General features: G+C 35.1%; 1 non-coding gene across 1 annotated transcript; it reads left to right on the top strand.

Moving 5' to 3' along the window:
* Positions 1 to 702: 702 nt before the first annotated feature.
* LOC125340222 lies at positions 703 to 809 on the top strand. The gene has a single exon (XR_007208706.1). It is a non-coding gene; the product is annotated as a U6 spliceosomal RNA (small nuclear RNA).
* The last annotated feature ends 8,332 nt before the right edge of the window (positions 810 to 9,141 follow it).

The following is a 9,141-nucleotide window of genomic DNA, read 5'->3' as shown; positions in this document are numbered from 1 at the left end:
AATAAAGGGGGAATAGTTTTGATGAGTTAGGATGAGCCTTCTTATTTACCAACTATGTTCATTTATGTGAGTCACATTCACACAGACAGGTATGTCTGCTGGACCACTTCTGGTGGTAACTTTCACACATTTTGTAGCTCTACTTGCTAAATCCTTATCCCACCTGAGCAACTTCAAATCACATCTATCTCTCATATGCTACTTGCAATTTTATAACGGTTCTCTACCATGTTCTTAAGTGGTATCTTCAGATGTAAGAATCAAAATAAGTAAAACAAACCAAACCAAAACAAAGAAAACTTTAACTTGGGCCATATAGCACTGAAACTTGATAACATGTATTTTAAAGTAAAAAAAATACTATTTTTAATAATGATTCTTTAGGACCGTACATTTCTATATTCTTTACTTTGACCAATAATACATAAACATGCTGGATTTTAGAATACTCCCCTTTTCTGCAAATGTCCAATTGCATTTTCATTTGAAGACTATGCTACCCATTATAATGTTTACCAACAATTAATTGGTATCAGCACTGCAGATACTTAATGAGTGTGGACTGTATAATAATGGTCACCATTTAATGAATAAACATTCAGTTCAGAACCTTTCTACTCTACTATAGTATTTTCTGTAGAAATGAAAATCAAATGGGAGGAAAAGAGGGAAGAGGTGACACTGTGCAAAAAGAAATGTACTGTGCTTGCTTCGGCAGCACATATACTAAAATTGGCATGATACAGAGAAGATTAGCATGGCCTCTGCGCAAAGATGACATGCAAATTCATGAAGCGTTCCATTTTTTGTGAAATGGTGGCTTCTTTTGTTGTTGTTGATGATCTTCTTGTATCCCCTTCCTGTGGTTTTCCTCATGCAATCACTATCTCATCTGAGTACACTGGATACTGTATATATTGGTATTAGAACAAGGGAAGGGAAAGAGAATATCAAAATCGAGAGATAAAGGATAAAAAGAGAGGCTATGGGAATACCAAAATCGTGAGACACAGGGTAAAAAAGACAAACGACTACAAAAGCAATACTTGGAAAAATGTTTGGTGTAAATGAACTGAACAACTCATGGGGGGAAAGGAAAAGGGGGAGGGGGGAGTGGGGAATGAGGGAGGAGGTAACAAACAGTACAAAAAATGTATGCAGTGCCTAATGTATGAAACTGTAACCTCTCTGTACATCAGTTTGACAATAAATTTTTTTTTAAAAAAGGATAAAAAGACAAATGACTCCAAAAGCAATACTGACAAAACCATTTGGTGTAAACAACTGAACAACACAGGAGGAGAGGGAAAGTGGGAGGGGGAGGGGGAAATGAGAGAGGAGGTAACAAATTGTACAAGAAATGTCCCCACTGCCTTGCGTTATGAAACTGTAACCCTTCTGTGTACATCACTTTGACAATAAATAATTATTTAAAAAAAGAAATGTACTCATTTCCTGACTTATTTGACTGTAATCTCTATGTATATATCTATCTACCTATCTATGTATCTATGTATCTATCTGTCTATCTACTGATCCTTGGGCTTGAACTCAGGGTCTGAGTTCACTCTCCCTGAGCTCCTTTTGCTCAAGAGTAGCTTTCTACCACTTTGAGCCAGTGCTCCACTACCAAAGCAGATATTCTTGAAACTTGGGTTTACCCCAATTTTTCTCTCCATACATGCAGCATTTCATGTTACCCTGGAACATACATTAACATACTTAACACACATTAAATGCTTGCATGGAATATATCATGATGAAGCCCAATATTTTCTAAAATTAGTGTATTCTAATAGTATTTCAATGATATGCTATGGGATCGTGAGAATTTAAGTCAAAATGTTGGTCAAATATTGTCCATTTATAAGATTGAGATATTAACATAGTAGATTTGTCATCATGCTGGTTGTTCAAACAATGATATCATGTAATACATGCAAAGCAGCATATTTGGCACATGGTAACTATTTAGCACGTACCAGGAATTAACATTACTATTCACATTGTTACTACACTCATTGATATTTTAATTACATTAATACTTTCCAAAGAGTTTTAAATTTTTAAAGCAACTGTTAATTTCACATGCCCTCAGAATATTCCATTGACATAGCAAGAACAGCCTTCATTAAAATATGTTTAATGGGTGAAATAAAGCTCACTGTTTGTCTTGTGTCTTGTTACTATGAGAGAAAATGATTCCTTTAATAGTAGAAATTCCATTACAAAAAGATCTCTCTACTTTCTCTTTTCTGTCTACATGGCTAAGAGAAGAAAAAAAGATTCTGGTATCTGATTTTCTAATATCTTAGTCCTCAGTTCCAAATCTCATCGGGATCTTTCTTGCACACTGGTTTGCATTCCCGTCGGTGGGGTGATGCCTCATCTCACACATGTGGTCCACCAGCAGTGCTTTCATCCTTGTCTCCTAATGAGTCCCTGGTGCTGTTCTGTTAGGAACTGCGCTGTCATCCTCAAGTTAGCGTTTGCACTTTTCAGTAGTATTGCTTCTGATGATGTGCTTATTTGTGGTAGATTTGCAAATATCCGACAAAGTATCACCAACACTAAGCTTCTTGAGGAGGAGTGATCTTTGCTGATCTAAAGACTGTGAAAGCTCTGGGATCCCAGTGCATGGTAATGAGTAAGTTTGGTTCCAAACCACCTACCTGTCTGTGACAAAGGGCTGGGGACTTGAGACTTCCATGAGATACACTCTGCACAGGAAACCAAGAAGGGAAGAAATCCACCTCTCCCGTGCACATTTTCTTCTGATTCAATGACAGTTTACCCCTAAGGGGCTCTCAGGTTGGCAATTGTGTTGCAATCTGTATTTTGTTTGTCTCATGTATCACAAGATTAAAGCTAACACTTGGGCAAAGACATAATGTTTACCATGAAGGTGGAAAGCAGTGTAAAGTAGTAATGTTGAAAAATATTACTTACAACTTCCTGATGTTTGTGGTTCTGAAACACTTCTAGACCAGTACTTCTTTACAAGCAATCATTACAATCATTAAGGGAGCATGTTAAGAATTCAAATTACAGGTCTTCTCCAAGAGCGTCTGAATTAATATGTCTAGTATAGTGCCCGAAAATCTGTGTTTTAGTATAGAACAACACATCCAAATTTGATGTTTTCCAAGACCTATTTGAAGATAAACTTCTAAATTATTTTAATGCAATTTTTCCATAAAACAATATTTGAACCTCAAAGTTTCTGAAAAAATTCACAATTCTATTTTGAAACCATAACTTCACATATTCGCATAAAGCATTTAATTTGATTATCAATTTCCCCAATAAACTCTGGCATAGATAGTAAGTACATACAATAATCATGAAACTGAGATCCTTGCTCTTTAATAAAGCATTGAGGATGAACCAATGAGCCGAGCTATTCCCAAGCACCTTTGCTTATTCATTTAAAAAAGTACATCATGCTGTTAATGAAAGAAGTATTGCATTTTTTAATTGATCTAGTTTTATATTGTTAAAATTTCAAAAATTCTAAGACTCAAATGATGCAAAGCCAAATTTAATTAGATCAATCATGTACAATAAAATCATTATAAAAGTCTTCATTTCAAATTTCAAACAGTTTTTCTTCCATTTACTTTTTATTTGTTTTTTAGAGCAAGATTATTTATATATAATGAATGGACAATAAACAAAATATTTAAGGTAAAAAAACTGAAAAGTTCTCAGGACAACCATCTTTATAAAGATGATGAATATGTCCATTCAATGTTCAACGTTTTCTCATCCCCTGTCTCTTCAGTTGTCTTTTCCTCCAATCCTCTCCATTTCCCACATTCTTTCTAGACTACTGGATTGTCTCCTTACATTACAGACAAATTCATATTTCCTAGAATTTCATATGAAAATAAACAAATTATATATACTTGGTTCTGTAGCTCTATTAGCATTACTTGGTTCAGTTCTTGCAGAGGAAATATTTGGTTATTTTTTATGTATAGTATTTTGTATAATTCATTAGGAGTATTCCTTAATCTGTTTGTAATGCTGATGAAAGAGTTGTTTCCATTTGAATGTTAAAACTCCTATAGCCTTTGTATGAACATATATTTCATTTTCCCCAGATAAATTCTTTTTTGTTGTTATCCTGCCTCAAGTATTTAATCATAGTCCAGAATATGGGTTAACACAGTCACCTGAAGTGAAATGTTTCAGAGGAACTGACTCATGTAACTGAATCCAGAAATGGATGCCTAACCCTTAGTACTAATTTCTATTTTTCCTTCTTTTCTGAGATAAATTCTTATGTGTGAAATGGTGCGATCATATTTTGCTCATGTATTTAAGTTTTTGTTGCATTATTAAATCATTGTTCAGAATATTCAATTTCCCCCCTCCCAGCAGTTTGTGAGGAATACAGCGCCTCTAGTTTTGCCAACATAATCTGTTCTTTTCTTTTCTTTGGGAAACTCTATGCAGGCATATACTAGGTTGCTCAAGTTACCTTGCATATTACTGATGCTCTGTACATGTTTTTGTATCATATTTTTCATCTTTTAAGTTCATGTCTTTTATATTTTCCTATCACTATTCATATTTTTGAACATATATGATACAGTCATGATAAAGTATTTCAATATCCTTATCTGTTTTAACTTCTGTGTTGGCTCTAGGTTGATTTCAATTGAGCAATTTTTTTTTCTCTTTATGGGTTTTATTTTTCAGCTTGGTATTTTCAGCGTGGTATTTCAGATTCGATGTCACACATTATTAACCTTACTGTGCTTGGTGCTACATAATTTGGTATTTCTGTTAGCATTTTTGTCCCTTATTTTGTGATGCAGATAAGTTATTTAGAAATAATTTCATCCTTTGGGAACTTGCTTTTAATGTTTAGAAAGTAGGGTACAAGTAGTACTCAGCCCAAGGAGTCTGTCTACTAATGCAATACATTTCTGAGTATTTTACACAGTACCTGGTTGCTCTCAGAGTAGCCTGGAGTGCTGGCAATGTGTATCCCAGCTCCCTGGTGTCGTAGGAAGTTTCTTCTGATGAATGTGTTCCTCAGTGCCCAAGGGAATTCTCAACAGAAACTCTCTGTAGAGCTCTCTGCTGGGCTCTCTCCTTGCCGGTTCTCTCCTTTCTGCCACTCCATCCTGTAAACTTTAATGGCTTTCATCTTTTTGGACTGCTCCCCTGTCATTTCAACTTGGGGAGTCTTCTGAGTTTTCCTGGGCTTCCCCTTTCTCTCAAGACAGTGAGCTGGAACTTTCAAAGACTTGCTTCAAGGTAACAAACAGTACAAGAAATGTACCCAAGGCCTAATCTGTAACCCCTCTGTACATCAATTTGACAATAAAATAAAAATTAAAAAAAAAAGACTTGCTTCATTTCTTTTTTTTTTTTTTTTTTTTGCCAGTCCTGGGCCTTGGACTCAGGGCCTGAGCACTGTCCCTAGCTTCTTTTTGCTCAAGGCTAGCACTCTGCCACTTAAGTCACAGCACCACTTCTGGCCATTTTCTGTATATGTGGTGCTAGGGAATCGAACCCTGGGCTTCAAGTATACGAGGCAAGCGCTCTTGCCACTAGGCCATATCCCCAGCCCCTCATTTCTATTTTGTCTTTCAGGACCATGGTCCTTTCTGCCTGAGATATAGTTTCAGGAGTATTATTATTTTAGTAATTTCTTGTGGGAGGATAAATAAGACTCTCCCACTTCATTTTAGCAAGAAGATGAAAATCCTATTATATTACATTGGAGGATCATCCTCGTCTAAGCACAGTTTCAGCATTATTTTATGTGACTTGAAAAACTACTTCATGTATCAGGGGATTTTTAATCCTGAGATGTATCTACAATATCAAACTTAATTTTACAAAACCCTAGAGATATTAAACAACTAAATTTTCTTAGATATCAAAGATAAATAAATTAATGAAAATTTTATATGTTTTCTTCTTTTCAAAAATTCTGCTGATAAGAATAATATGAGAAAATATATTTAAGTATTATCTATTCTATAGCTACCTATAAGACTACATTGACATTAAGTACAAAATATTTATTACTGGGATATTCAATTACCCTTGATGACTTCGTTATTTTTTTTTGTTTTCATTATGTTTTAAAGTATATAATGGATTTACTATTTCCAACTTTGAAAGATCTATCTACATCTCTTGACATATACATATAACCATATCCATAAAGGTGAGATTTTAGAGATATTATGTAGTTCAAAAAAGCATAATGCATCAGTCTATGTGTAGTACTTTAAGTCTCTGAGTCTATCTGAATACATTTTACAAATGACATCTTACTAAGATCCCTATTATTCTGGTGGAGTTAATATATTTCATGTGGATGACTATCATCCATCATTTTAGTGGCCAAAGGTTCAAATTCAGTTATATTCTTTTAGTCATGTTTCTTAGCTACTCCTTTGCTTATATTCTCATCTAAAATACTATACACTATATGATGATGATGATGATGATGATGATGATGATGATGATGACGACAACGATGATGAATTCTGAGGAGAGTGTCTGACATTTAACTTTGATATAAATTTTGGCACAATAAATATATAATGAATATATTTGATATAGACAAGCCAATTGGAAGAGGTACACACATCTCATGATAGAAGGTTTGATGTAGGAGTTTTCTGAATCAAGGTGGACAGAATAAGAAAAGGGCCTAAAACAACTCTTAGGTCTTCTACTACTTTGAGCAGGAATAGAGGACATTCTTTAGTACTCACTCAATGAGCAAAAAGAGTGGCTAAGAAGTGGACACTTAGTTACTGAGTCCAAAGGAACACAGTAGTTGCTGAATTGACTGTGCTCCTAGAGAGCCACAGAGAGCCTCAGGGAGAAGCTCTGGATGCAGACCAATTAAAACAGTGCTTCAAATCCAGGCTGGCTAAGATACATCTTCCTCATGCCAATAAGGAAGGTATCAATGATATCAATGACCCTGGTCCAAGCATCTCTACTTCTTTCCATGAGAGCAATGTGGGCCTCCACAAGAGGAAAATGCAAAGAGGAAAAGTCTCAGAAGTCACTACAACTAAGGAACTGTTGGAGTAAACAGTAATTGACTAATTTTTCTCTGATGTAGTTAGGATGGCTTTTTTTTCTCCCTCCTAAAACAGAATTGAAGTTTCAAGAAAGAAATTAAATTCAACTGCAAGAATGAAAAGATGAGCTTTTGAACTCTAGAATTTTTGGAATGAAATTTTATACTGATATGGGTGTATCTAATAATACATGATACTTTTAATCTTTGGAGGCTTGGGACAGCAGTTGGGAGACTTATCATCTCTTCATGATTCTGTGATTTTGCTCCTATAATCAGCTTGAGTAATCCTCTAACGTTAAGGACTTTATAAGAAAAAATATTAAGATGTGTGTTAAAACACTTACCCAGTGCTCGTAAGATTTTCCACAAGCATCAAATGTGATTAGTTATGCAAAAGTGCTTTGAGAAACGGTAGTTTGATTGCATATTATTATGAATAAGAATATAAACAATGATGAGTTTCAGGAACATCTCAGGCAGGAAAATTTATTTCATACCTTCATGCCAAACCATTCTGGATTATGGGAATCAGTATGTAGCAAATAAAGTCAAGTTCCTGGCCTGTAATAGTCTTCAGAGTCTATGTGACCTGGTAAAGAACTTAAGAACTGCTAGTTTGGATATTTACTAACCTGCTAGTAGGTATAAAATTAATATCTTAAGTCTCAGCTTTCTCACATGCAAAATTACTTTTTTTTTTTTTAAATTTTTCCAGTCCGGGGGCTTGGACTCAGGGCCTGAGCACTGTCCCTGGCTTCTTTTGGCTCAAGGCTACCACTCTGCCACTTGAGCGATAGCGCCACTTCGGGCCGTTTTCTGTATATATGGTGCTGGGGAATTGAACCCAGGGTCTCATGTATAGGAGACAAGTACTCTTTGCCACTAGGCCATATCCCCAGCCCACAAAATTACTTCTTGATAAAAACTAGAAAAATTGTCTGTTAAGAGCATTGATCAAAGAAGGCTCTTAGGAAAACTCATTGTTGTTTCTTAAGCATGTTACCACATTTAATTTAGTAACAGTAGGTGATAACTGGGATATATGCATTGCACAAGTCATGATATAAACGAGGATTAATTGCATATATGGTTATGATGTTCACTATGTTCACTAAGTAAATGTTTTTTGAAACATTTTTGTTGGGACCAGGACTTTGTTTTCATCTGGCTTGCTTGCTCACAGCTGTGGCTCTACTACTTGATGTCCTTTTTTTAGCCCCTTTTTATTGGTTACTTGGAGGTACTTTTGAACTGAGAGCCTACAGATATTAGTCTTCTGAGTAAGAAGGAATTGATAGCATGAGTCTATGGTCTCTGGCTTACAATTGCCTGTCAAAGACAAGGAAATGTCACAAGAATTATTTGGGGAGAAAGGTTGACTGGAGAATTTTTAACTGAGTTTTAATTTGGCTGTAATGAAAAAGACTTGATACATTCTGTAATGACAGGCTGGAATGGTTTATAGCCATATGTATGCTATCAAGATCCTTCCCAGCCATGTTCATAATCAACAAATGAATTGTGAAAACAATATTAAAGATCTGAATTAGAATTCCCTGGGAGAGAGCTTGTCTAGCAGATTTTCAGATCTAGGTTCAATCCCAAGTATTGCAAAATTTATATCAACAACAACAAAAATCCCTTCATTATTATGAATAACATCAGAAAAATAATGGGCAATACCTGTTTTTGCATTTATATGTTTATAAAGAAAATACTATTTATACTGAAGGAAAACTAAAATTATAGAGTTTGAGCATATAAGAGAACAAAGCAAATACAATGCAAACAAAATAAACACAAAAACCATTAAGCAGAGTATTAACCCAATGGGAAGAATATAAGATTGTTCCTCAATGATATAATTCTGAAAAGGATATGTTGGGTATGTGGGAATGCAGCCACATAAAAGAGAAGGCTTGGACTGAAGGACAAGTGGTATGATTGTGACCTTGATGATCTGTTAAGAAAATATGTTTCTGGGAATTTTGTGAAGAAGCATTAGCACCTAGGAAGCAATGATTGGCCTAAAGATTTTCAGAAGGAATTTTGGTAATCTTGAGTAGGTTATG

Source organism: Perognathus longimembris, chromosome 22 (assembly GCF_023159225.1).
Source record: "Perognathus longimembris pacificus isolate PPM17 chromosome 22, ASM2315922v1, whole genome shotgun sequence".
NCBI lineage: Eukaryota > Metazoa > Chordata > Mammalia > Rodentia > Heteromyidae > Perognathus > Perognathus longimembris.
The sequence above is the reverse complement of the archived record's forward strand: the minus strand, read 5'-3'. Positions and strand labels throughout refer to the sequence as shown.